The sequence below is a fragment of the Brachycentrus maculatus genome, unplaced genomic scaffold (assembly GCF_059751285.1).
Source record: "Brachycentrus maculatus isolate JH-2025_06_01 unplaced genomic scaffold, ASM5975128v1 h1tg000104l, whole genome shotgun sequence".
NCBI classification, from domain to species: domain Eukaryota; kingdom Metazoa; phylum Arthropoda; class Insecta; order Trichoptera; family Brachycentridae; genus Brachycentrus; species Brachycentrus maculatus.
In genome coordinates, this window is record NW_028280858.1 from 983,764 (window position 1) to 1,011,053 (window position 27,290).

A 27,290-nucleotide genomic window follows, 5' to 3' on the forward strand; every position below is an offset into this window, starting at 1 on the left:
TTTGGTAAAAAAATCTATATAAATCAATGTAAAATACGATAATGCGTTCGTTCCGTTCCGAAAAAATACTAAATTTTTTCCACCGAAGGTGACGCGTACAGATTAAAAATGATCTTTTTTAGGTTTGTGTTCATTTTCGTGATTTGACCTTTGACCAGTAAAATTAAATCTCTTGGAAACAACTTCTCGGTGCCTTTAATGGACGCCCTAATTCAGAAATGACCCCTCTATATTCTGCTAATGGCTCCATGCAACTCCAATTGGATGATGGAAGCCATCGTCACACTTCCTGTTCCTCCACAAAGTCCGCTTTCTGCTATGCACCTTACATTACAATGTTTTTGCTTTACAGCATATACCTGTATTCCCAATGGGTCGATACCGCCCTCCCCTCCCCAGTGGGCGCTAGAAAGTTCTTCTAGGGAGTACTAGAGGCTCTAAGAAACCAGAATAAGAGTCTGGGTAGAGGGCAATATATTTTATTTTCGATTTATCTTAATTCAATGATCAAAAAGAAATAGGATGACCATTAAAAGGACCCAGCATTTATTATTGTGATACTTCTTGTGTATGTATGCGTGCATACACACATACAGTCACAACATGTAAAATCACACATGTAGTTACAATTTTTTTCTTATCAATTTGAATGTTTTGGAAAGTTTGATGACTACAGGGGCGTTTATTCAAAATGAACTTTTTCGTATTTTTATTTAATTTTCATACATTTTTTCCGACATCATCAGACTGGTCGGTAACGACGAAACCCGGTCGCTGGTCAAATAAAAAAGTGGAAAAGCTAAAAATATTGGTTTTAATCTAATAATAAATTGAAAATGCAATTCCATCACGAAGTGTCAGTGGATAATATAAATCTAATTTTCATACTTTTTCATATTTATTATTTAACACGTTAAACGCCATTGGGGGCACCAGTGACCTCAATCAAGAGCTATATTCAAAATGCTTTTTTGCTCTGCCGGTCACAGTTTTCCTTTATGAAATAAACTAAATACATTATATTATTATATGAAAATACGTAAATTACCGAAAAGTTTTTTCCTGTGGATTTTACAAATTTTAGTATCATCGTTTACCGTGTTAAAAAGCGTTCAAAGTTTATTATACATTGGTATCTTTGCTGAACAACTCTCAAGTTTTTACGTGATAGTATTATATTGTCTTTCAACCTGATAGATTTATTACAGGAAGAGTGGAAGAGTTTGGAATTCTGGATGCGCTTATAAAAATAGAATTACCAGTCATTTATACGTACATGCGAGTACATTGTGTTGTCACCACAACTACTGGTGTGGTCTCAAATTCAAAAGAATTCATGCTCAAAGGTTCAATTCAGTTTCGAGTATACCAATCTCCCCATTTACACGGTAGACACGTTCCGATACCGCGTAAAAAAACGTGCAAAAAATTTTCAATTAAAAGGGTGGATGGGTTTCCTTCCATAACAATCTATTCAAGATACCAACAAAATGTAATTCATCATTGCTTATTGTATTTTGTCTTAATTTTATTTTAAAATACTTTATTAATCAAAGGCAACGAAAAAGTTTCGGGTTGCGGTCCCGTGGTTAGTGTCGCGGACTCTTAAGTAAAGGTTTCTCGGTTGGAGCCCACTCTACCACAATTTGATACATAGGTAGAAATATTTCTAATAATGAACAGATTAGGCTTACAGAAATAGTATGAAATTGAAGTATTTTTGTAAATAATAAAAAAACACAAATATTTCTCTTTTATTTCAACAAAAAAAAGTATTCACCAAACCCCCTTCCGCATAGTACTCAGTAATAAACACATAGAAGGGATATAGGAAATTTCAAATTTGTTATGCGCTGTTAAATATTTTTTTCTCTTTTAGTACCGTGTTATTTTGAAATCGTATTTAAAAAAATCGTGTAAAAAGAGTGTTCAGTGTGTTATATTTTTTTCATGATTTCCCTTTTCATATTTCGTGTGAATAACACGAATTAAATAAAAAATTATTTTATTATGATTATCACTTTGATAATGCGGTTTACTAGTCATAATTCCTATCATATTTATTCGTAATAAATTATTATTTAGTAGTCTTCCGTTCTTTTTATCCCACTCAATGTAATCTATATATTTAACGTATTTTCCTTTTTTTGTTGAAAGCTCCGGGTTCAATATTGTTTACTTTTTTATTGATACATTTTTTCATCATCTCTCCTGATGACGACTAGATTCTTGTCGAAACCGGTTGGAGAAAAAATGTACCAATAAAAAGTGGTTAAACACAAAGTTGTTTTATTTTATAAAGTTTACTGCGAAAAAACAATCAAGAAATCATCTATTTAGATCAAGGGTGGCCAACCCGCGGCCCGCCAGGTATCTACTTGTGGCCCGTGGAGCATTTCACACATTTTTTGAGTGCTAGAGCGACTCAAACTCAAAATGCTACGTGAAAGCTAGTTATACAGTAACCATGATACTAGTCGAATGAAGCATATTCAATCTCAAATGAGAACAAGATTCACTGACGAGCATTTGGAAAACTGTTTGCGTGTAGCAACAACATCAATCGTTAACATATCAACATTGATGCACTTAGTTCTGACAAACAAAATCAGACGTCTCACAAATATATATATATATATATATATATATATATATATATATATATATATATATATATATATATATATATATATATATATATATATATATATATATATATATATATATATATATATATATATATATATATATATATATATATATATATATATATATATATATATATATATATATATATATATATATATATATATATATATATATATATATATATATATATATATATATATATATATATATATATATATATATATATATATATATATATATATATATTTATTTATTTATTTATTTATTAATTTTTTTTTTGCCGAACTATTATCTTATTTATATTTTTGATTCACATTTTCGTTATATCTTCTTAAAAAACAATATATTTCATGTTTGCTTTGAATAATAAAAGAAATTTTGTTTTACGGCCCTGAAAGAAATCTGATTGCTAAAATCTGGCCCGGCTACTGAAAATGTTGGCCACCCACGATTTAAATCCTTTTTATCTACTATTTTTCAAACTGGCAAGAAATTTGTTGCTGTGGCATTATTTTTGTTCCACAGATAACTCGATGAAGTTCGCCTTGTTCGTATAAACCTTTGTAAAATCTTCCGCGGCCGTCCGTAATTAGATTGTCTGGCTAGAGTGCCCTTTCAGACTTTCCTATCAATTCACTAAAAGTTGGCTATTAACGGTAATAAGCGCCGAAAGTCTACAAAGTCTGTAAGCGATCCCCGCCCTCCCGCGCGCCCAGCCGATGGCACCGCCGCCCTAACGAGGATGTGACGAATTATTCAATTTAAATGGCGAATCGCCCGCTTCGGCGAACGTTTCGGTACGAAATTTTGGACGCATATGCAATGTTACATCACAGGCATCTCTATGTAGTATTCGGTACAGTACAGCGCTGAAAATATGCGTTTATCATATTAAGTAATACGATGTGTTTTGTTTGCAACAGTGAAAAGGGTATCGAATACAATTAATTTAAATTAAATTATAATTATAGGCATATCGCTCACTTCTTTCAACAACGTCATGTATCAAAAATCGACAATTATCAGTTGTGCATATTTTTGGAATGCCCAGAAAATGTACCTTATCCCAGCAAAAGCGGCATATTTTTAACTTAATATTTACCCGCTACAGGGCAGAAAGTGTGGTTTTTGTTTTTTGAAGAAAATGTATTGTTTACTTATTTTTTTAAATATACTAAATATTTTTCAAATGTTGAAAAAACATTCAGGTTTTACCTAAAAAGATCTGATGCACAGTAAAAAGCTCAATAAATGGCTTGATATTTATTTTTAATACATTTTATTATACATATTTTTAAACTTAAAAAACGATCTCCTAAAAAATCAAGTTTATTGATATATGACGTTGAAAGGAGTGAGTGATGTGTTGGACACTATCTCATTGGGTATAGTAAATACCTGTTCTGAGTTGACTGCATCTCCTTTTTTTTGTGAAATATAGCATATTTACTCTTCGTAAAATCTAGAGACGATAAATATAGTATTTTAAAAAATCATATATTGATTCGGCAGACACTTTGTGGTAAAATCTATCCATTTATAATTCAAGTTTTACTTAGTAAATACCACTCTTTCATTAAAATCTATCTCCATGGCACGACCCTGGAGTTTTTCTATTTTACTAAGCCAAGCAATATTTTATCCTTGAAAATTTAATTTAAAAAGTATGCATTCCCTATCGCATTTAATGATTTCAAACCACTTGATGTAGATTCTGTTGTACACATATTGATAATTATTATCAATACTGATATTTTATTGAATCTCATTTTTATTTTTTTCATTTTTATTACTAAGTCTACATCATTCACCGCTAACCGTATTGCAGTTCAATCTCTGGTAGACCGCATGTTCTGCTTACCTTCCCGCAATTACTGGGGACAATTCACGAACTCGGTATCGTCTGTATTTTTATTTGAAAAAATATATATATTGAACTGACAAAACCCCCTTTTTTAAATCATGCATCGGAATGCCAAATATTATCAACTAAATCTGAATATTCTACTAGCAATTGCATTTGCCATTTTCCATTTTTGGTACTTATAATATAATTTTACTATTTATAATTACATCATATTATGATCTCTTTAATACATCTATCTCAATCAATGGTCAAAATAAATGAAAAAATTGTAAAATTTTGTTTCCGATATTAACTTTTTACATCGGTGACATAAAGAAATTGATTTTGCAGTGTGCACTTATATTTTTGATATAATTATAAAAAGGTATAATTTTTGTTATTTTTTGTCACTTTTAATTGTTTTCAGTATTTTATAATGCTCTTTTCAAAGTAAAACATTAATACAATTTCCTAAAATTATGTTTATTTATATTCAAACACTTGATATTGCTTGATATTAATCAAATAAAATAAAAACATTTTAAATTTAAGTTTTTCTTAAAATCTGTTATTACAAGTGTTTCGATGCATTCCGCATCATTTTCAAACACCGTAATGATGTGGAATGCATCGAAACGCGTGTTACAATAGAGTTTAAGAAATAGTGGTGTTTACTAAGTTAAACTTAAATTAAAAATGGATAGATTTTACCACAAAGTGACTACCGAATCAATTAATGAAATAATAAAAATATATTATAACAAAACAATTAAACGAATCAAATTCGTTTCGATTAATTTTACCTGAGGCCATTTTATTAAGGGCCATTATTAAATTGGCGACATAATCAAATAAAGTCCAATTGTTTACTCAAGTTCAGGATTCGGTCCCAAGTCTCCATAGCTTGTCCAATCCGGGCCAATCAAGCGGTTAGACCTGATTATGGCTTCTTCTCCAAGAATGGACATGGTCACTCGTCGCTCGGAGTTTTCACTTGACCGAGGCCGACTTTACTCACAACTGCCGGAATCGACCCATAGGAATTCTACCAGTCGCCCTTATGCAGAGTCTGACTACCAAACCAACCCTTGGGGATCGGTTGATTTAAATCTTCGAATTAAAATTTTCCCTTCCGGTGCTTAAATAAAATGAGCGTCCCGGTGTTGGGTAGTCACTACACAATAAAAAATTAGCGATTTTAAATCTGAAAAATATGAACATTCGTAGCTAATCCCCTTAATTAATTATAAATATTATGAAAACATCCAGGGAAATGACGTATTCATTTTTAATTAATGTTTTACTTAGTAAATTCCACTATTTCTTAAAATCTACTGTGACACGTGTTTCGATGCATTCCGCATCACTTTCGAACACCGCATCATACATACACACATACGGTATTTGGAAATGATGCTGAATGCATCGAAACACGTGTCACAGTAGATTTTAAGAAATAGTGGTATCTAAGTAATAACATTAATTGAAAAAATTTAAAATTGTATTGATTTGTTTAAGCAATTTTTACACAAAAATGTAAATTATAGATTAATTGAAAAAAGTTAAAATTGTATTGGTTTGTTTAAGCAATTTTTACACAAAAATGTAAATTATAGATTAATTGAAAAAAGTTAAAATTGTATTGATTTGTTTAAGCAATTTTTATACAAAAATGTAAATTATAGATATTTATAATATCGCAATAAACGGGCAATAATACTTTTCATTTTTTGCACAAAATCAGTTCAGAAAACATTTCGTGATAGAATTAAACTGAAATCATATTTAACTCGTTTTCAACATTAAAATATTAATGTGTTGTTTATTCAACCTTGTGTTTAATTATTTATAAAACTTGAGTTTTTGTGGATTACGAGTAATTTAATGTTTAAATTATGTTTTAATTTTTTTCAATGCGTTAAAGTTTAAAGGAGTTAGTTGTTTTTTTCTTTTCACGCCAACTAAGCGAGGGGGTCTAGCTACCAGGATCGCATATAATGTAAAGACGTCTTATCATTACGAACGTCTAACTCCTGTTACCGATCGAATAAATTCAATCGATATTATTTCTTCAATTCCGAATAGGAGCGCAAGGCTATCGAAGAGAAAATAACGAATGTATCGCGGTGATGTCGTCAAATGAGTGGACTTAGCCGTTTTTTGCTCTACCGATACCAGGAGCATATGAACGCACGGCGATGTAACCAGTCAGTATGTTATATGCGTCTGTGTCGGTGACGTCACCGACGTTGTTACATTTTATTTTGTAGTTTTATTTCCTCCGTGATCGATAGTTTAGGTGGGTTCGGATACCAGGAGTACAGAAGCGGCGAGGAGATAAGTTACGCGCCTACGAACAGCATAATGCCAGCCATTATTCTTCATTCCGAGGGTCACTACTCCGTGGCAAGTAATCGCAGGGTTACCCCAACGTAAAATAATCTTGAAATTGTAAAAGGAAACTTGTTTTTTACTACGACTAGTTTCGGAAGCTATGCTTTCATTTCAGGTCTAAATATAAACTATGTAAATACATTTATAATTTACATTTAGTTAGAAGCATAGCTTCCAAATAAAGTGAATGCCGAAACAATAAATAAAGTTAATATCTTGCCGTTAATAAAGTTAAAATATCCGCCAAGTGAAGCAATACTGACTTTTTTTTGTATTTGTGTTTGACAATAATTGCTAAAATAAGTTGTTTGATGTATTAGTTGTTTTTTATGACTTTATTTTATTTTAAATAAAATATCACAAAAAACTTCGTATGACAACGAATTCGACACACAATATCGAAGTACACATATATTTAACATACGTCAATTTTTTTGTACTGTATATTATATTAACTAATTGTTTGCCTCCTTGGTATAATGGCTACTACGTTTAGCGGTCATTTATTTGTTATCTGGTTCGACTCCCGGTGGCTCCAGAATTTATACTGTTAAATTGTGTTAAGTTTCAGGTTGTGGTCCCGTGTCGCGGACTCTTAATTCAGAGTTTCTCGGTTCGAACCCACTCTACCACAATTTGATGCCTATTTCTAATAATGAGCTGCTTAGACTCACAGAAATAGTATGAAATTGAAATATTTGTGTAAATAATAAAAACACAAATATTTCCCTTAAAAAAAAAACTTCAAAAACGTGGTTGAAAATATACAGCGAAATCGAAATGTCAAGACATTCATTTGAAAAAGCCATAACTAGGCGAAACAATCGTCACAAAATTTATTTTTATATGTTTTTGAACAACAAAAAAAATACAACTCTAAAAATCAATGTTTGAATCAATATTTAATACATAAATTAAAATGCAGTTCTACAAATTAAACACCAAATCTATAAATAAAAAAGTAATGAGATTCTTCATTTTATCCGTCGGGTGGCAACCCTACCTTTGGAGTGCTGATAGCTTATGAATGAATTGTCCATCCTCCTCTCTCTCACGTGCCGTTCTACTCTAACACGATTACTATTGAATTTAAACATACAGTATAAACTTTACGAACTGCCTTCGTATGTTGATGGTGATAATTATTATGCGTTAGTTACATTAAACTTTATTCAACATTTAGGTTTTGTAATTTAGACGTATGACGTACATATTTGCATTCATGCGCTTAATCTAGCATAGTTACACATAATACGTAGATGCGTTACGTTTTTTTGTAATTTATGTAAACGGTGAAGAGTTATATCTCAATTTTAATTGAATTGCCAGCGCTAAAAACGTGTTAAAGTCAAAATATCCACTAATTTGATTGAATATAAATCTTTCGACAAAATGAAATAATTAAATGAAAAATGATTGAAATCTTCATGAACATGATGATTTTAATCGATCGGAACCAAAGGGGGTACTCGCTAACATCCAAGTCATTAAGCGATGTGTCCGGGCAGAATTAAAATATTGGAATTGATTTTTTTTAGAATATACATAGATTTTTTTGAAAATATTATTTTCTTTTTAAAACCACATTTCGAAAAGAAATATTTTCCATACGAAAACGGTATTTTAAGCAAAACAATTAAGTTATAAAAATGTTACTTGGGTTTAAATAAAATATCGCTCACTCCTTTCAACAACGTCAAATATAAAAAAAAACTCGATTTTTCGGGAGACCGTTTTTAAAGTTTAAGAATATAATGAAATGTATTAAAAATATCTAAAAATAAATTTATAGGTAAAACCTGAAGGTTTTTTCTCCATTTGAAAATATTTAGTGTATTTCAAAAAATAATTAAACAATATCTTTTCTTCAAAATGCAAAAACAACACTTTCTGACCTGTAGCGGGTAAATAGTTACGTATGTATTGTTTATAGCCGTATTGTTTATAATTGCTGTAATGTTTTATCAGTATTTAAATTACAGTTCAAATTAGTCATTACTTGATAATATAAATAATGTAATCTTGAATAATTTATAGAAATTTGATTACACATACCACGGGCAAAATGTTTCATTTTGCGTAAAGAAGTAATGTTTGCAAGGACAGAGTGGTGTGGCGCTCTATTCTCTCTGCCTACCCCTGCGGAGAAGCGGCGTGATGGTTAGTTAGTTAGTTAGTTAAGTAGGTATGTATTATAAATAAAATGCAGTACGTTGGTAGGCACTTTATATTTTTTGAACGATGTGTTGTATTGCATCATTTTATGTCATAAAAGGAGTATTTAAACTTTTATTCGAATTGTTAAAAATTGTAAGCGATGACGTGTACAGGCTGGCACAAAATTTATCACCCTATCGGCAGCTGCAGTATACAAACAGATTGATAAAACGGGCACAAATGTGTATCAACACTGGCGGCAGCCACTTGACTGATATCATCATATTCACTAATCAGAAAAATTTGTAAAGGTCCAAATAAAGTTTTCTGACACTTTAAATCATTTTTTTTTAATTGAGTAAATAAGTTATTTAAAAACAAAATTGGATAATTAGTAATAACTCGACACTGGCTAGTATACTCAAAATGTGTGAAAACCCATTAAAGAAGAAGAAGAAGGATGATTAATTTTGCGCAACCCTAAATCAGTTTTGTACACTGTTTTGCAGCCGTCTAGTTCGCAAATCGCTCACTCCTTTCAAGAACGTCATAAATCAAAAATCGTCAATTTTCAGTTGTGCATGTTTTCGAAATGCCCAAAAAATGTACTATATCCCAGCAAAAGAGGCATATTTTAAACTTAATATTTACCCGCTACAGGGCAGAAAATGTTGTTTTTGCATTTTGAAGAAAATGTATTGTTTAATTATTTTTATAAATAAACTAAATATTTTTCAAATGTAGAAAAAACCTTCAGGTTTTACCTATAAAGATCTGTTACACAGTAAAAAGTTCAATAAGTGGCTTAGTATTTATTTTTAATACATTGTGTTATATTTTTAATCTTTAAAATAGTTCTCCTGAAAAATCAAGTATTTTGATTTATGACGTTCTTGAAAGGAGTGGGCGAAATGTCAAATATTATTGACGCACGACGCCATTTGCAAAAATTATAATATCTTCCGATAGTGATTAATTTTGTGCCACTCTGTGTAGTAGAGATAACACATCGGTTTGCTTATATTTGATCGTCTTGGGTGGCGGAGCGCAAATAAATGAAAACGCTAATGAGTCCATTCTGTCGTATTTTATTGCACAGTAATATTGAAAGTATTCAAGAACTAAGAAATTGACGACATCATCTCCAAAAATACTCGCGAATTCAGACATCCTGAGCACATAAGCGTACTAGGGCATGCAAAATCATCAGATAATTATTATATTTTACTGTTAAATCGGTAAAAGTGTAATTCTTTTAAAGGTATACCTACCAAATGAAGAAATTTCAGAGGTGCATATTGACTATATTATGGTAACATATTTAACATATTTAATGCGAAATGTGAGCCCACTTTACTGAACACAGGCAATCAAAATTTGGAGCAAAAAAGGAAACAGCGTGATGGTAGACGTATTAGTAGTAGCAAGGAATGTATATATATATATATATATATATATATATATATATATATATATATATATATATATATATATATATATATATATATATATATATATAATATATATATATATATATATATATATATATATATATATATATATATATATATATATATATATATATATAAATATATATATATATATATATATATATATATATATATATATATATATATATATATATATATATATATATATATATATATATATATATAAATATATATATATATATATATATATATATATATATATATATATATATATATATATACATATTTTTAAAGTTTAAAACCCTTATCCGCACTCCAATGGTGCATGGGGCACTGCTTCATATAAACGCAGTGTTATCTTGATCGTTTTACACATGAAGGAAAGGTGATCAGCCCTCCGCTTCAGGTACCAGTCCAGGGTAATAATGAATAAATATTACAGTGAAAAAATCTTATATTTATTTGACCCCCCCCTGGGAATCGAACCCGGGACCTCCAGAACGGTAGCCGAGCGTGCTGACCATTACACTACGGAGGCTATACTATATACATATATATATATATATATATATATATATATATATATGTGTGTAATAAAGTACAAATACCTATATATTTTATGTAATAAAATACATCGATACCTACCTATAGATAGAAAAATATTGTAAAGATTAATTAACAATAAACTTTTACTGTCGTTTCTTTTATTACAAAGCAACACATTGTTTACTTTATTATTATACACCAACTTTACATATTATTTACACTCAATTTACAAAGAAAAATATTAACATTATAGATATATATATATATATATATATATATATATATATATATAATATATATATATATATATATATATATATATATATACATATTTTTTTAGTAAAAAGCTTCATATGAAATGAGTTCCGCAACTTTTTTTTCTTTAAAAAAAAGGCCTGTACTACTACGGTTCCTTCAGATCCATTTTTTTTCTAATTGGACTTGTTAACAGTGTTGGAAAGATAAAAAATAAAATAAAACACAGTCCATCAACAGACTTCACCGCTCTCAGATTACTGGAAATGTCTAAAGATCCGTTTGATTTCAAGCGCGTCAGTCAGAACGCGTTCTGTATAAACCGTTCAACTTCAGTACGAACTTTTGCACTCGCATATTCCCTTTTATCAACAAAATAGATGAACGATAAATAATAAAAGGAAATCTTTAATCGTACATAATATATTCTTATTATATTAATATGATTTCAAATAAAATGATATTGAATTTCTCCGTATTTTGGTATCCGGTATTATCTTGATTACAATTTAGATAAAATAGATAAATATATCAATAATTAAATCGTGAACATATATAATTAAGATTTAATATATTTGAAAACAAAATCGTTTTTAACTGTACAAAAAATTGGTTGAAACAATAAAAAATAATTATCCTTTATTCATTTAAACTGATTTTTAATTCATCCCACAAATACTATTTGATACAAATACTATTTGATACAATACAAATACTATTACCTTCTTCCTGGCTAAATCCCAGCTTGTTGTCCTTGTAGACTGCTGGGGTCAGCTCTCCTCGTCCTCAGGTTATATGTCCTTCTGTCCTGGATAACGTCACCTAGGCCATGCCTTCGAATCGTGCTATATTTCTGCTTCACCCATGAACTCCTTGGTCTTCCTCTAGATAACTTTCGAGGAAGATTTCCAGATCCATTTGACTACACCAAATGTAACTAACCATAGCGCCGCTTCCCCGCAGGGGAAGGCAGAGGGAATAGAACGCTTCACTACTCTGTCTTTGTAAACATCCTTCGCCTCTTCCACGTTCATGCACCCATATAAATACACCAGATATTATTTCTTATATCGATAAGAATCTGCAATAGCACAGAATCTGATTCTACTAAATGTTATTATATCGATCACTCCTTTCAACAACGTCATTTATCAAAAATCGACAATTTTCACTAGTGCATGTTTTCGGGATGCCCAGAAAATGTAGTATATCCCAGCAAAAGCGACATATTTTTAACTTAATATTTACCCGCTACAGGGCAGAATGTTTCGTTTTTGCATTTTGAAGAAAAGGTATTGTTTTTTTTTTTTAAATACTAAATATTTTTCAAATGGAGAAAAAACTAACAGGTTTCACCCAAAAAGATCTGTTGCACAGTAAAAAGTTCAATAAGTGGCTTGATATTTATTTTCAATACATTTTATTTTATTCTTAAACTTTTAAAACGAGCTCCTGAAAAATCAAGCTTTTTATTTATTTATGATTAGTTGTTGAAAGGAGCTAGCGATGTGTTATTTTATTTATTGGGAGCAGCTACAGTTTCTATCACCACTGAACCAATATTAAATTTATATTTTAAATAATTTCCTATGGAAATACTGTACTGTATGCAGTTTACGACTCATATTCGCCTGCTGTTACCGTGAACAGATTTACAATAAAGATGGAAGGTGTTTTACATTACCCGAGTTATTGCTCTTTTTATTATGTCAATTGACATACTTTAATGCTTCCAAATTGTCGATCCTCTTCGAAAATATTATAAACCAAACGTATTATGTTTTTTTATAGCTAAAGTGATAATATTCACAGCGGATTCTAGCTTCCTCGGGTTTAAAAATCTGGTTTCACTAAATTGAAATAAAAAGCTGGATAGAACTAAACATACATATCGCTCACTCCTTTCAACAACGTCATATATGAAAAATCGACAATTTTCAGTTGCATGTTTTCGGAATGCCCAGAAAATGTACTATATCCCAGCGAAAGCGACATATTTTTGACTTAATATTTACCCGCTACAGAGCAGAAAGTTTCGTTTTTGCATTTTGAAGAAAAGGTATTGTTCAATTATTTTTTAAATATACTAGATATTTTTCAAATGGAGAAAAAACCTTCAGGTTTTACCTAAAAAGATTTGTTGCACAGTAAAAAGTTCAATAAGTGGCTTGATATTTATTTTCAATACATTTTATTTTATTCTTAAACTTTAAAAGCGATCTCCTGAAAAATCATATTTTTTTATATATGACGTGATCAAAAGGACTGAGCGATATGTGCATATATGTATATATATATATATATATATATATATATATATATATATATATATATATATATATATATATATATATATATATATATATATATATATATATATATATATATATATATATATATATATATATATATATATATATATATATATATATATATATATATATATATATATATATATATGTATATATATATATATATATATATATGTATATATATATATATATAATATATATATATATATATATATATATATATATATATATATATATATATATATATATATATATATATATATATATATATATATATATATATATATATATATATATATATATATATATATATATATATATATATATATATATATATATATATATATTCATTGGAGTAAAATTCGGGGAAAAATATGAGATAAGATATTCTTATTGCTCGCTTCGTGTGCACTTTGCAATTGTTAAATTACATGTCTCAAATGTTTGTTGCACAATGGCTATTGTACTCATAATTTGATTGATTTGAATGTGTGTTGAGTCAACTGAAACGTCTGCTTACACCAAATAAATATCTCGCGGTTATTCTTCTCTTAAGAAATTTTTTTGTTTGTTTATTTTTACTAAATATACCCCGAAGCCGAAAACTGCAGACATCAGAAATAATAAGCTAAAATATGTTTGATGATTTTTTAAAAATTGATTTTCTGAAAAAAATCAACTTGCATTTTGTACGTTTACCCTTTAACTCTAAAAATCGGTATCAGTACATTACCCCACCCGATACTGACGTTTAAATTAATTTAATTTTTATTTATATCTATCATTATCGTCATCATCATATTATCCAAGTCTTTATATGTATAAGCGCCTTATAAAATAATTTATCCAAATTATTCTTTTTAATTGCATTATATTTTACGCATTTGTATTATATATTGCTATTACTGTATTAGGTTTACCTGTTTAAGGGCCAGTATTCGTTAAGTCGCAACTAAATTTTCTCTAAATCCAGTTAATATTTTACGTAATTGATTTGTTTTCTTAAAACACCATTTTTGCATTGAAAAACCGTAAGTTTTTCTTCGAAATTATTATATGTTTCGAAAAGAAAAGTGTTATTGAAAGATAAGGAGTAATAAAAATATATAAAAATATTTGTTCTACATATGTTTTAAAAATCAAAAAATATCCAATGGGTACATTCTTTAAAAAAATCGGGCGTCAACAAGACATGTGACTTCTCCGGTGGAATGAATTCTGTGCTTGCGAACATCCCCTTAACATATTTTGACCAAGTTACTTACCCACTAGCTCGCGTTTTCAGATTTCGGAATGGTTTGGATTGTTAGAATTGGATTACAACATTTTGAGTGTGTCCAAATACTTGTTCCCAAATCTGGATTATCTCCAATTATAGGAGTTATTTTCATATAATTTTTGACGTCTCATCGAAGATGAAGAAGAATATGGAAGTCTGGGCAATAGATGTCTCTAGTGAAGTTCTAGTGATTCAAGAACAAGGTTTCTAAATTGGTTCATATATATAGAACTTCCAAGAATTTGAGTAGTGTGGTTGTCAATAATGGGTAGACTTGGTGAATGTTACACGTGTGTAAAGTGATCACTTAAACCAGCCTATGACGGTCGTCAGCCCCGTAAATGCCCAGACTTCCATAATCTTCTTCATCTTTGATGAGATGTCAAAAAATTATATGGAATTGGATTGTTATGAATCCATATTTGCAAGAGAGCTTTTATGTATATCTCATTTACTCGTAGTTATTAATTTACCGATAAAAAGAGCAATGTCAATAACCTTTTGTTGTTTTATTTTATTTTGTTTTCCATTAGTTTGCTAGTAAAAAAAGAACGTGATAACACCATAGTGTTCAAACGTGATAACAGAAAGTAGTACACGAGTTATTATTAGACTGTGATTATTTTTAATTGAATTATGTAACTTTAATGTATGAAAAATTCTCAATAAAATTCTGTTGAAATGACATAAAATTTCGTTTTTACACACGTCTTCGTCACTTAATTTTTAAACAAACTAACTAACTAACCATTATGCCGCTTCCTAAGGGGTAGGCAAAGAGAATAGAACGCCTCACCACCCTGCCTTTGCAAACATTCTTCGACTCTAACAACGTTCATCTCCTCATACATACCCGCCGATTATTTCGACTCCTGACCTGGTTTCAAGATTTTGATAACATGATTATGGAAAGTTTTCCTCGGTCTTCCTCTACCTTTTTTTCCAACTACATTTCCGTCATAATTTGGTTGACCGTTCTTTCCTCACTCATACGTTCTGCATGTCCAAACCATCTCAACACACCTTTCTTAAATTTATCGATAATGCTTATCTCAGTGTTGCATTCTTTCCTTATTTCACCATTCTAACATCTCTCATACATCGCATTTCGACTGCATTCAGTCTGCTTTCATCCGTCTTTTGCCAACTCCTATCGGTATTTATAAAACAAGTAAAAGTGTATAAAATATTGAATACACCTTGTAAAAGTAAAATACATTTGGTATAAGTTATGTTACAATGATTAAAGAAAACACTTGTTTTTTACCACTTGAGTTTTATTAAAGACTACATGTTTCAGAAGTTAAACTTTTATCATTCAGGTCTGTTTAATAACTTATAATAATGATCGAAGTTTAACTTCTGAAACATGTAGTATTTAATAAAAATCAAGTGGTAAAAAACAAGTGTTTTCTTTAATCATTGTAACATGTCTTACCACAAAGTTAATGCCGAAACAATAAATAAAATATAAGTTGTGTATTTGTTAATATCGAATACATCTCGGAAAAGTAAAATACATTTAGGAAAAGTTATATATGTGTTAAATAACTTAAACAATGTTTTGTTTAGTTTAAAAGTCTCAATATTGAAAAAATTCGTCGGATTTAATGGCGCCTTGTTCATCTTTATTCATCACTGTTTATAATTATGACGATTAACACACGTGTTTTGAAAGCTGCATGGATATTATAATAATAAATATTTTGTTCAAAATGAGTCGTTCCTTCTTCTCGGGTTGATGATTAACCGAGTCATTGACTGTAAAAGTCATCGGCGTTAGCAGTCAGTATTCTATAATCAGCCGTCATCCAAACGATCTCGTGAAAATCCCGTCTCGCACATCATTCAGTACATCTGCGTTTTTGATCTCCTGTGCTCTGGAAACTATGTACTTTAATAAAATGTCTTTTTATTGCACCAATATGGAAGTCTTTCATTTTTTTCTAGTATGTAACTGTCGTTTATGTGACGAATTGTGTGATTCTTGTTCGATTCCCGTCAATTGTAAAATGAATTTATGAAAGATTTATTTTCAATTGGTCTGAACGTTTGTTTTGTATTTTTCATATTCGCCTTCCCTATCCTTACTATCCTACCTGCATATAAGCATCTAAAATAGACGCTTTGCGGGTTATTCCTTTAAGAAAAATAAAATGTTTTGAAAATCTTTTGTTTTGTGTTAAATCCGTTGTACGATAGTTATGATTATTCTCAGTGATGATTTTTATTAGTTTATTATTTATTGTTACTGTACATATTTTTGTTGATATTGTTAAAGTCATCAGCCGTAAATAAAATTAAAAAAAATAAAATAAATATTAATTCTTTTCTAATTACATTTTTTTATTTAAAATAAATATTTAACGATGTTTTTTTTTTTCATTAATTGATTCGGCAGCCACTTTGTGGTATAATCCATACATTTTTAATTTAACTTTATCATGGTTAATACCACTTTAGCTAAACTGGCAGTGCACAACGGAGTCCTGGCTCCAACTCTAATGTATGGATGTGAAACATGGAGTTGGCAAAAGAAGGATGAAAGTAGACTGAAAGACTGAATGCAGTCGAAATGCGATCTCTCAGAAGAATGTGCGACAAAACGATGTATGATAGATGTACGAATAGTGAAATAAGGAAGGAATGCAAAGCTGAGATAAGCATTATCGATAAAATTAAGAAAGGTGTGTTGAGATGGTTTGGACATGTAGAACGAATGAGTGAGGAAAGAACGGTAAAACAAATTTATGAGGCGAATGTTAGCGGGAAAAGAAGCAGGGGAAGACCGAGAAAAACATGGCACGATCAGGTATGCCAAATACATGAAAGTGGTCAGGTTAGGAGTCGTAACAATCGGCGGGTATGTATGAGGAGATGCATGAACGTGGAAGAGGCGAAGAATGTTTGCAAGGACAGAGTGGTGTGGCGCTCTATTCTCTCTGCCTACCCCTGCGGGGAAGCGGCGTGATGGTTAGTTATTATTATTTTTTTTTAATACCACTTTATCTTAAAATCTATTGTGACACGTGTTTCCATGCATTCAGTAACATTATGTGATTAAAGTAATGCGGTATGCATCGAAACTTGTCACAATAGATTTTAAGAAAATGTGGTGTTAAAATGTATAAATATTATCACAAAGTGACTGCCTAATGAATTTATGAAATTATTTATATAACGTTTGAGAAATCGTATTAGTAATGAAGCTTTATATATTTTATTACTCTCAAGTGATAGTCGACGTCAGGTGGATCTGCCATGACACGCATAGAAGAAGAAGAACAACTTGTACGTGTCTCGAATTGCAATAGTAAAGCGAGTGTTTTTGCCTAGAATTTTTACTCATGAATTACATGAAATTATAGTAACTTTAAACATAAAGAGTAAATCCACTCACAAGTAGGCATAGGCTATGAAACGTATAAAGTTGAAGCCTGAGTAGGGACATGATAAACGGTGTTGCATAAGCCGTAGCTAGATTTCAGAGTCACTTGGACGTTAGGTAATTCAAAAAAAAAATGGCAATAGTAAAAATTCGGAGTAAAAATATCCTGTATATTTTACTCGAGAATAAACCCCAGGAGTAGTATTCTTCACGCAAGGATATATATAATATTGTGCTGTAATCGATGCTTACTATAAGTGGAACTTTACTATGGGTGCTTCTTCCAGTTGAGTGATTTATTATAGCTCCCGAATAACTGGTTTTCTGTAACCTGTTGACGCTCTTGTCAGTCCAGGAATTGCAGTAAACAGTACAGTGTCCTTATAATACCTGTCCACGTATCGCTTGCCATAAATTGATGGAATCAACTAGTAGAAGCTTCGAAGAACTCGACTCAATAGTACCCTAAAAGGAATGATTGTTTTTTTATAGTATATTTTGGTAGCATGTTATCAGTTGGTAGGTACAGAATATGTATGTCAATTTTACAATATTTTGAGTGTGTCCAAATACTTGTTCACAAATCTGGATCATCTCCAATTAGGAGTTATTTTTTTAATATTATTTTTTGACATCTCAACATTGATGAAGAAGAAGAAGAAGAAAAAATAACTCCTAATTGGAGATAATCCAGATTTGTGCATAAGTATTTGGACACACTCAAAATGTTGTTAAAAACGAATTGAGTAGGTACCTAACCCATGACCTATTTTCTGGCTGTCAATCCCATTGATAAACTCTCACTCCTTTCAACAACGTCACATATCAAAAATCGTCAATTTTCAGTTGTGCGTGTTTTTGGAATGCCCAGAATATGTACCTACAATATCCCAGCAAAAGCGGCATATTTTTAACTTCATATTTACCCGCTACAGGGCAGAAAGTGTTGTTTTTGCATTTTGAAGAAAAGGTTTGTTCAATTTTTTTTTTAAATATACAAAATATTTTTCAAATGAAGAAAATGCATTCAGGTTTAACCTAAAAAGATGTGGTGCACAGTAAAAAGTTCAATAAGTGGCTTGATATTTATTTTAAATACATTTCATTATATTTTTTAACTTTAAAAACGATCTCCTGAAAAATCAAGTTTTTTGACATATGACGTTGTTGAAAAGAATGAGTGAGCGAAATGGGCAATTTTTGTCATCCAGGGGGGAAATGGGCCCAAAAAGTTTGAGAACTTCTGACCACTAAAAAATGTTTTTTTTGCTAAAACAAAACATCGCAGGTGTAATATGGACACTGTCCCCCTAATGCACGGACACCTGAAATACCCTTTGCGCCAAGATCGACGAAGTCATCCAACCAAAAGAATCTTCGAGGACTCGTTAGTTTGGTCGAGTCAAGCGAGAAATCATTACGGTCTAATAGTCTAACAATAGCCTTAACTTGTAGCTGAAGACAATGTCTCTATAATTGTATTGATCAATTTTTATTTATTATTATTTTTGAATTTCATTGAACCTTTTTTACTATTTATGATCTATATATGCTACAAAGTGCTGTTATTTATGTATTTATTTGTTTATTTCATTGCAACACAACACGCTTAATTCATTATAACAATTTATCCATTATAACATGGTGAAGAAATGCTGAGAAAGCACAGACTTCAAGCTATATAACAATATATTAAATAAATCTATACTTTCAAAAGCATTGGCTAACATGTGAAGCCGCGGAATCGGAGAGAACATGGCATAGTTTGCATTATATACAAATACTTATCCATTATAACATGGAGAAGAAATGCTGAGAAAGCACAGACTTCAAGCTATATAACAATATATTAAATAAATCTATACTTTCAAAAGCATTGGCTAACATGTGAAGCTGCGGAATCGGAGAGAACATGGCACAGTTTGCATTATGTAAAAATAACTGCGAATATAGATTTTTGACTAATTTTAAGGATCATACATCATTTTCTTCGCTTAATATGTTATTATTATATTTTCTCTATCGGATATCTACTTTTATAAATTGCTCAGCTCGCATATTGATTCGCCAGAATTCGCATTATTGACAACCACACTACTCAAATTCTTGGAAGTTCTATTAATGAACCAATTTCGAATCACTAGAACTTCACTAGAGATATCTATTGGTGAGATGAAAATATGCTTTTTATTGAGCAGAACTCTTTTATTAGTATGCCCAGACTTCCATATTCTTCTTCATCTTTGATGAGATGTCAAAAAATAATAAGAAAAATAACTCATATAGTTGGATATAATCCAGATTTGTGAACAAGTATTTGGACACACTCAAAACAAACTCTAAACAGGGTTCCTATATTTATATTATTTTTTGACATCTCATCAAAGATGAAGAAGAATATGGAAGTCTGGGCATTTACGGGGCTGACGACCGTCATCGGCTGGTTTAAGTGATCACTTTACACACGTGTAACATTCACCAATTCTACCCATTATTGACAACCACACTACTCAAATTCTTGGAAGTTCTTTATACATGAATCAATTTAGAAACCTTGTTCTTGAATCACTAAAACTTCACTAGAGACATCTATTGGCGAGATGTAAAGAAATTTTGTGAACAAGTATTTGGACATACTCAAAATGTTCCTATATTTATCTTTCATCTAAATAGGTTTGCGGTGAATTTTGATATGTTCTATTTGTCATTGGCAGCGCCGAGATCGCCTACATTGTAACTAGACATTTATGTCGTGGTGTGTCCCCAGTTTGTCTTTGACTTGATCTTTCCCCTTTTCCCATTTTCCCCTTTCCCCCTTTTCCCCCTTTTCCCTTTTCCCCTTTTCCCCTTTTCCCTTTTTCCCTTTTACAAATTTGGAACTTTGTAATTGTACAAGTACTTATTTCGTGTAACTCATTGATGTGAATGACTTGATGTAACTATACTGTAAAATCCCAAATAAAATAAAAATAAGTTAAAATTAAACATCGTGTTTAAAGAGTATAAATAATAACTTATTGTAATACCGATACAGCTTCAAATCGGACATTTGAACGAGCCTGAACTCTACACGCGCGAAGCAATCTGTTTAAAATCATATTATGAAAAATGACCATAAAAATTAAATTCGCAATATTTTGTTTGATGTTTTGCCAACATAGTGTAGCATGTCCGATAAGTCATAAAAGTGCGCACATTTGTCGACACGTGTATAGCTAAATTCTGTTGCAACATCACAGATGGCGTTCTGTGTTTTTTTCTCCACTTTTTCAAATACAATTTATCGAAACGTTTTGGATGTCAGTACGAGTTTTAATAGTTTTGAAATCAATACGATCAAAAAATGTCACAAATGCAGGCGAAAGAAATATCATAAAACTAGCATTGGAATTCAGCGACAAACAGTAGGATTAATTTCAATTTTCATTTATTGATTCGGCTTTTTGTGGTAATATTTAACATTTTTTCAAAGTTAGAAGAAACAAAAATTATATATTATTTCGAGAAATAAAAAATACTTTGTGTTCTGATCCACTCACATTTTTATTAACCAACTAGTTTCGGCAACAACCTGTTGCCCTCTTCAGGGTTTATTTATTACTGATACTACTTATAAACCCTGAAGAGGGCAACAGGTTGTTGCCGAAACTAGTTGGTTAATAAAAATGTGAGTGGATCAGAACACAAAGTATTTTTTATTTCTCGAAATAATATATCAATATGATCTACAAAGTTAATGCTTTCAATATTCAAAATGAAACAAAAATTCACTTAAAGATCCATAAACCTTGAACATAGCCATCAAGCGAAATAAATGCAATTCCCATTTAAAATTAAATATTGATATTAATTTTCCTTATTATTTCACTTGCTAGATGTAGACACGTATATTACTATCACATTAATACGTCGATATTATGTAAGTACTTCTCCGAATGAATGAAATCCATTCAGAACTTTTTGACCAACCGAGCTTGAATTCGAATACAGTGTAAGAAATACGAAACGATTTATAGGCATTTCGTATTGCCCGGTCGTCACAACGCGTATGGCTAACACGTGAAACCGATGGGCTTCACATTATCGAATATATTGTTTATAAATAGACTGTAAATATTTATAATGTAGGCATTGTTAGTCAAATGATGTCCTCGACAGGACGCGCACGCCCTTTGTCTTCCATTCCACCGGGCAGTGGCGTCCGAACGCAATAAACTAATCCTGAATGATTTATCTCCGACGTCACAACATATACTTAGTATGCATACACATGTTATTGTGCGTTAACATTTTTTTATCACTTAAAACTACAAAATTTTGAGTGTGTCCAAATACTTTGAATTCACAAATCTGGATTATCTCCAAACAGGAGTTATTTTTACATATTTTTTTAAAAAATAATACGGATAACCAAGCCTATGATGGTAGTAAAGCCTGTAAATGCCCAGACTTCCATATACTTCTTCATTTATGTTGAGATGTCAAAAAATAATGTAAAAACTACAAACTTCGAATAAATTTTCGCTAAGAAACGCGTCATGAAAAAAATAAGTGAAGGGCATTTGCATATAAAGTATACGTAATTTCGAATAAAAGCTTTTATATTACGAGTGTAATTTATGTGGATTTATCAATTCAAAAATCCACTGTTTAAGTTATGGTTTTAATACTAATTATCTACGATATGTATTTATGTGCTTTTAAATTTAGGGTAAATAGTCTTCTTCTTTTTGGCTCCATCCCAACTTATCGTCTTTATAGACTGTTGGGCTGTCAGCTCTCCTCGTCCTCAGTTGAGGACAACGTCACCTAGGCCATGACTTCGAATCATGTTATCTTTCTATAGCATCCATAAATTTTTCTATGTCTTTTGAGGAAGATCCATGGCGATTGCCTGGTTTACAGTATGTTCAGGTTCTCTACGTACTATGAGCCTATGCCATCTCAATTGCCTTTCCTTTATGTTTTGAATATTGAAAGCATTAACTTTGTGGATCATATTGATATATTATTTCGAGAAATAAAAATACTTTGTGTTTTGATCCACTCACATTTTTATTAACCAACTAGTTTCGGCAACAACCTGTTGCCCTATTCAGGGTTTAATGCCTTTCCTTTAACTTACTATTGTTGTGTGTGATCCTATGGGATTAAAAATCATTCATTTTTAACGCTGCCACTGCCCGCTACTGAATTAAAATTCTCAGTGCTCGTTTTTGATCTTGACTAATTTATCTGTTGTGAAACCCAAAAGTTTGGTCCGCCTCCGTAGTGTAATGGTTAGCGCGCTCGTCTACTGTTCTGGAGGTCCCGGGTTCGATTCCCAGAGGGGGGTCTAATAAATATAAGTGATTTTTTCACTCTAATATTTATTCAATATTACCCTGGACTGGTACCTGATGCGGAGGGCTGATCAGATCACCTTTCCTTCGTGTGTTAACGATTAAGATAACACTGCGTTTATATGGTACAGTGCCCTATGCACCATTGGGGTGCGGATAAGGGTTAGAATGAAAACCCAAAAGTTTTATTTTAATATTTTTTTGATGGTTTGGGCATATGAAACAAACGAGAAAAGAAAGAGCACTAAAACAAATTTATGAGGCTAATGTCTTTGGTAATAAAAGAAGCAGAGGAAGGCTTGGCATGATCAAGTATTTCAAACACTTGAAACTTGGCATGATCAAGTATTTCAAACACCTGACAGTGGTCAGGTCAGGAGTCGGAATAATCAGCAGGTATGTATGAGGCGATGCAATATGTGGAAGAGGCGAAGATTGTTTGCAAACACAGATTGGTTTGGCGTTCTATTCTTTCTGCCTGCCACTGCGGAGAAACGGCATGGTGGCTAGTTAGTTAGTTATATATTTTAGTAAATTTGTTACCATATTAATTTTTAACTTTAACATAATTTATTGCAGAATTATGATATGACTTCAAATAAATTAAATCATCGACATTTTACGCACATTCGTTCATATAATAATTTATGTAATAAAAATGTACTAAAGAAAATTTGTGATCCATAAATAAGGAGATGATAATAATAAAATATCTTTTACATATTTATAAAACAAAGCATGATGTGTCATTTGTCTTATTGACGAGCGATATCCGGCCGTATCGGTCACAAATCTCATAGATTATAATTTTATATCATGAAAATATTCGGAAAGTTTTATTGATTTTTAACTTATTTCCTGTACTTTGTTTTAAAATTGCAATTTAATAATTCTATGGATTACATTAGTTGATCAAATTTTTGTCCTCGTAATGCTCGTTCAAGCGCCCGTTGGTGGTTTGAATTTTAACGACCATAATGGAATTCCGATTTGGCAGTTAATTTTTCAACGATATTTTTTCACAGCATAGTTTTAGTTATCGTGGCTAGCGTGGGAAGCAAAAAGCCAGTTTTTTTCCGTATAAGTGAGACAGTGCGGAATTTTATTGAATGAAAAATTAATCAATATTTCGTGTTTTTTGATCTCATCATTTAGCAATAAATAATAATAAACATACAAGTTAATGTTGACGCTGAATGTCACGAATGAAATGAATGGATTCACATTGAATCTTGAAATTAATTCATGAAATATATTTTTGGCGGGCAGTTGATTTAATTTTGACCCTATTTTATACCTTTGCATATTGTTGACTTACCTTATTCAAAACGTCGAACATAAAAAAAGAACGGCTTATAAAAAATTACGATACTTTTATTATGTCGTTTATTAATAATTTGCTATTAAACATTTTTATTATTTATGTTTATTATCCGTTTTATTATTTTGTATAATCAAATCTAAAAATAAAATTAAAAGATTTACTTTTAATTTTGTTCTGTTGTGAAGTCAGAAGACGCTTTCTTTAGTGTCATTTTTTTATATGGATAGAATTGATTCGAATACAGATTTCTGCTTTATCACTGTCGACGAAATGTTTTTTTAATATTGTCGATAGATGGCGCCGAGAGCGCTGCGCATCAGATGTGCGCAGACGTAAAGATTTTAACGCAGTGCGCTTGCGCCATCTGTTTTCTGAAATAAAATCGATAGACTGACTTCGTGAGGATCTACGGTCGATAAAAAGGAAAAGTTTCGCTTCTTTACCGCTAGATGGCGGTACGGTTAGAAATACCGATCTTCATCTTTTTGTTTAAAAAATTCAAATATCGCTCACTCCTTTCAAGAACGTCATAAATCAAAAAACTTGATTTTTCAGTAGAACGTTTTTAAAGTTTAAAAATATAATACAATATATTAAAAATAAATATCAAGGCTTTTATTGAACTTTTTACTGTCCAACAGATCTTTTTAGGTAAAACTTAAAAAAAAAAAAGGTTTTTTCTACATTTGAAAAAGGTTTAGTTTATTTAAAAAAATAATTAAACAATACCTTTTCTTCAAAATGCAAAAACAACACTTTCTGCCCTGTAGCGGGTAAATATTAAGTTAAAAATATGCTTCTTTTGCTGGAATACAGTACATTTTCTGGGCATTCCGAAAACATGCACAACTGAAAATTGGCTATTTTTGATTTATGACGTTCTTGAAAGGAGTGAGCGATATGTTATCTCATCTTCATAAATAATATAAATAGATTGAAAGTATGAAAATAAAATAATTACTTGTATTTTTAAGTAAAAATTAAAAACTAATTAACTAACCATCACGGCGCTTCTCCTCAGGAGTAGGCAGAGAGAATAGAACGCCACACCACTGTCTTTGCTAACATTATTTCTTCCACGTTCATGCATCTCCTCATACATAGCCGCCGATTATTTCGACTCCTAATCTGATCGCTTTCAAGTATTTGGCATACTTATGGTATGGTGCTATGGTGCCAAGTTTTTCTCGGACTTCGAGTTATTCTCGGTCTAAAATTGAAAAAGAAGAATATTTCTTTCTATCTCCTATAAACGTAATATGTTTATATCATATAACGGCTGTCCAAACTCAAAACACAGTAAGGGACATTTTTTTGTAGTACGTTTTTTTGCATTTTTCGACTAGGTAGAATCTACTTAGTCCAAAAATGCAAAAAAACGTACTACAAAAAAAATGTCCCTTACTGTGTTTTAAGTTTGGACAGCACTTATGTGCTTACATGTTTGCTACGACACAGAATATATAATGACAAACCTATTCTTAGAACTACCCTGAGATGTGATTTTAAACGTCGGCAAAATGTGCGAACTTCACACGGCATAATCTGCACATTTTATGTTTTAAATATTTACAAACTGCCTAGAGCCGCGTTCGGTAGCTAATTGAAGCTTTGGATTTCAATCACCGTCTCAACAAATAGATACCTGCTGAGCCACAAATTACCTAAGAATATTAACGTGTGTGCATATTTATGTAATGAAGACGAACAGCCAGATAAATATTCCTACCACGAACCGTGGGACCGAACGCCTGAGCAACAAGACTTCCAAGCCAACAATAATTTGGCGAGACGACTACTGGTTCCCTAATTATTTTGATCGCCAAGTCTTATTGTAATTAGCGATGATTTATCAGCGCCCCCTAAGATTTAGTGAAAATTGTCAGCCCCCTTTGGATCTAGTGATGATTTATTAGCACCCCCTTGAAGTTAGTGACAATTTTCAGCCCCCCTTGGATCTAGTGATGATTTATCAGCGCCCCCTAGGAGTTAGGGACAATTTTCAACGCCCGTTAGATATAGTGATGATTTATCAGCGGCCTCTTAGAGTTAGTGACAATTTTCAAGCCTCCCTTAAATCGAATGATGATTTATCAGCGCCCTCTAGGAGTGTGACAATTTTCCACGCCTCTTGGATCTAGTGATGATTTATCAGCGCCCCCTATAAGTTAGTGACAATATTTAGCGCCCCTTAAACCTAGTGATGATTTATCAGCGGCCTCTTAAAGTTAGTGACAATTTTCAAGCCTCACTTAAATCTAGTCATGGTTTAGTGGAGTTAGTGAAAACTTTCAGCGCTCCTTGAATTTAGTGATGATTTATCATCGCCCCCTTGGATCTACTAACA

The 27,290-nt window shown here is 31.2% G+C and overlaps 1 protein-coding gene across 1 annotated transcript in view; it reads left to right on the forward strand.

Moving 5' to 3' along the window:
- pnt (ETS transcription factor pointed) overlaps positions 1-27,290 on the forward strand; it is a 328,008-nt gene that overhangs the window by 54,546 nt on the left and 246,172 nt on the right. The gene's annotated exons all lie outside the window — the stretch shown is intronic.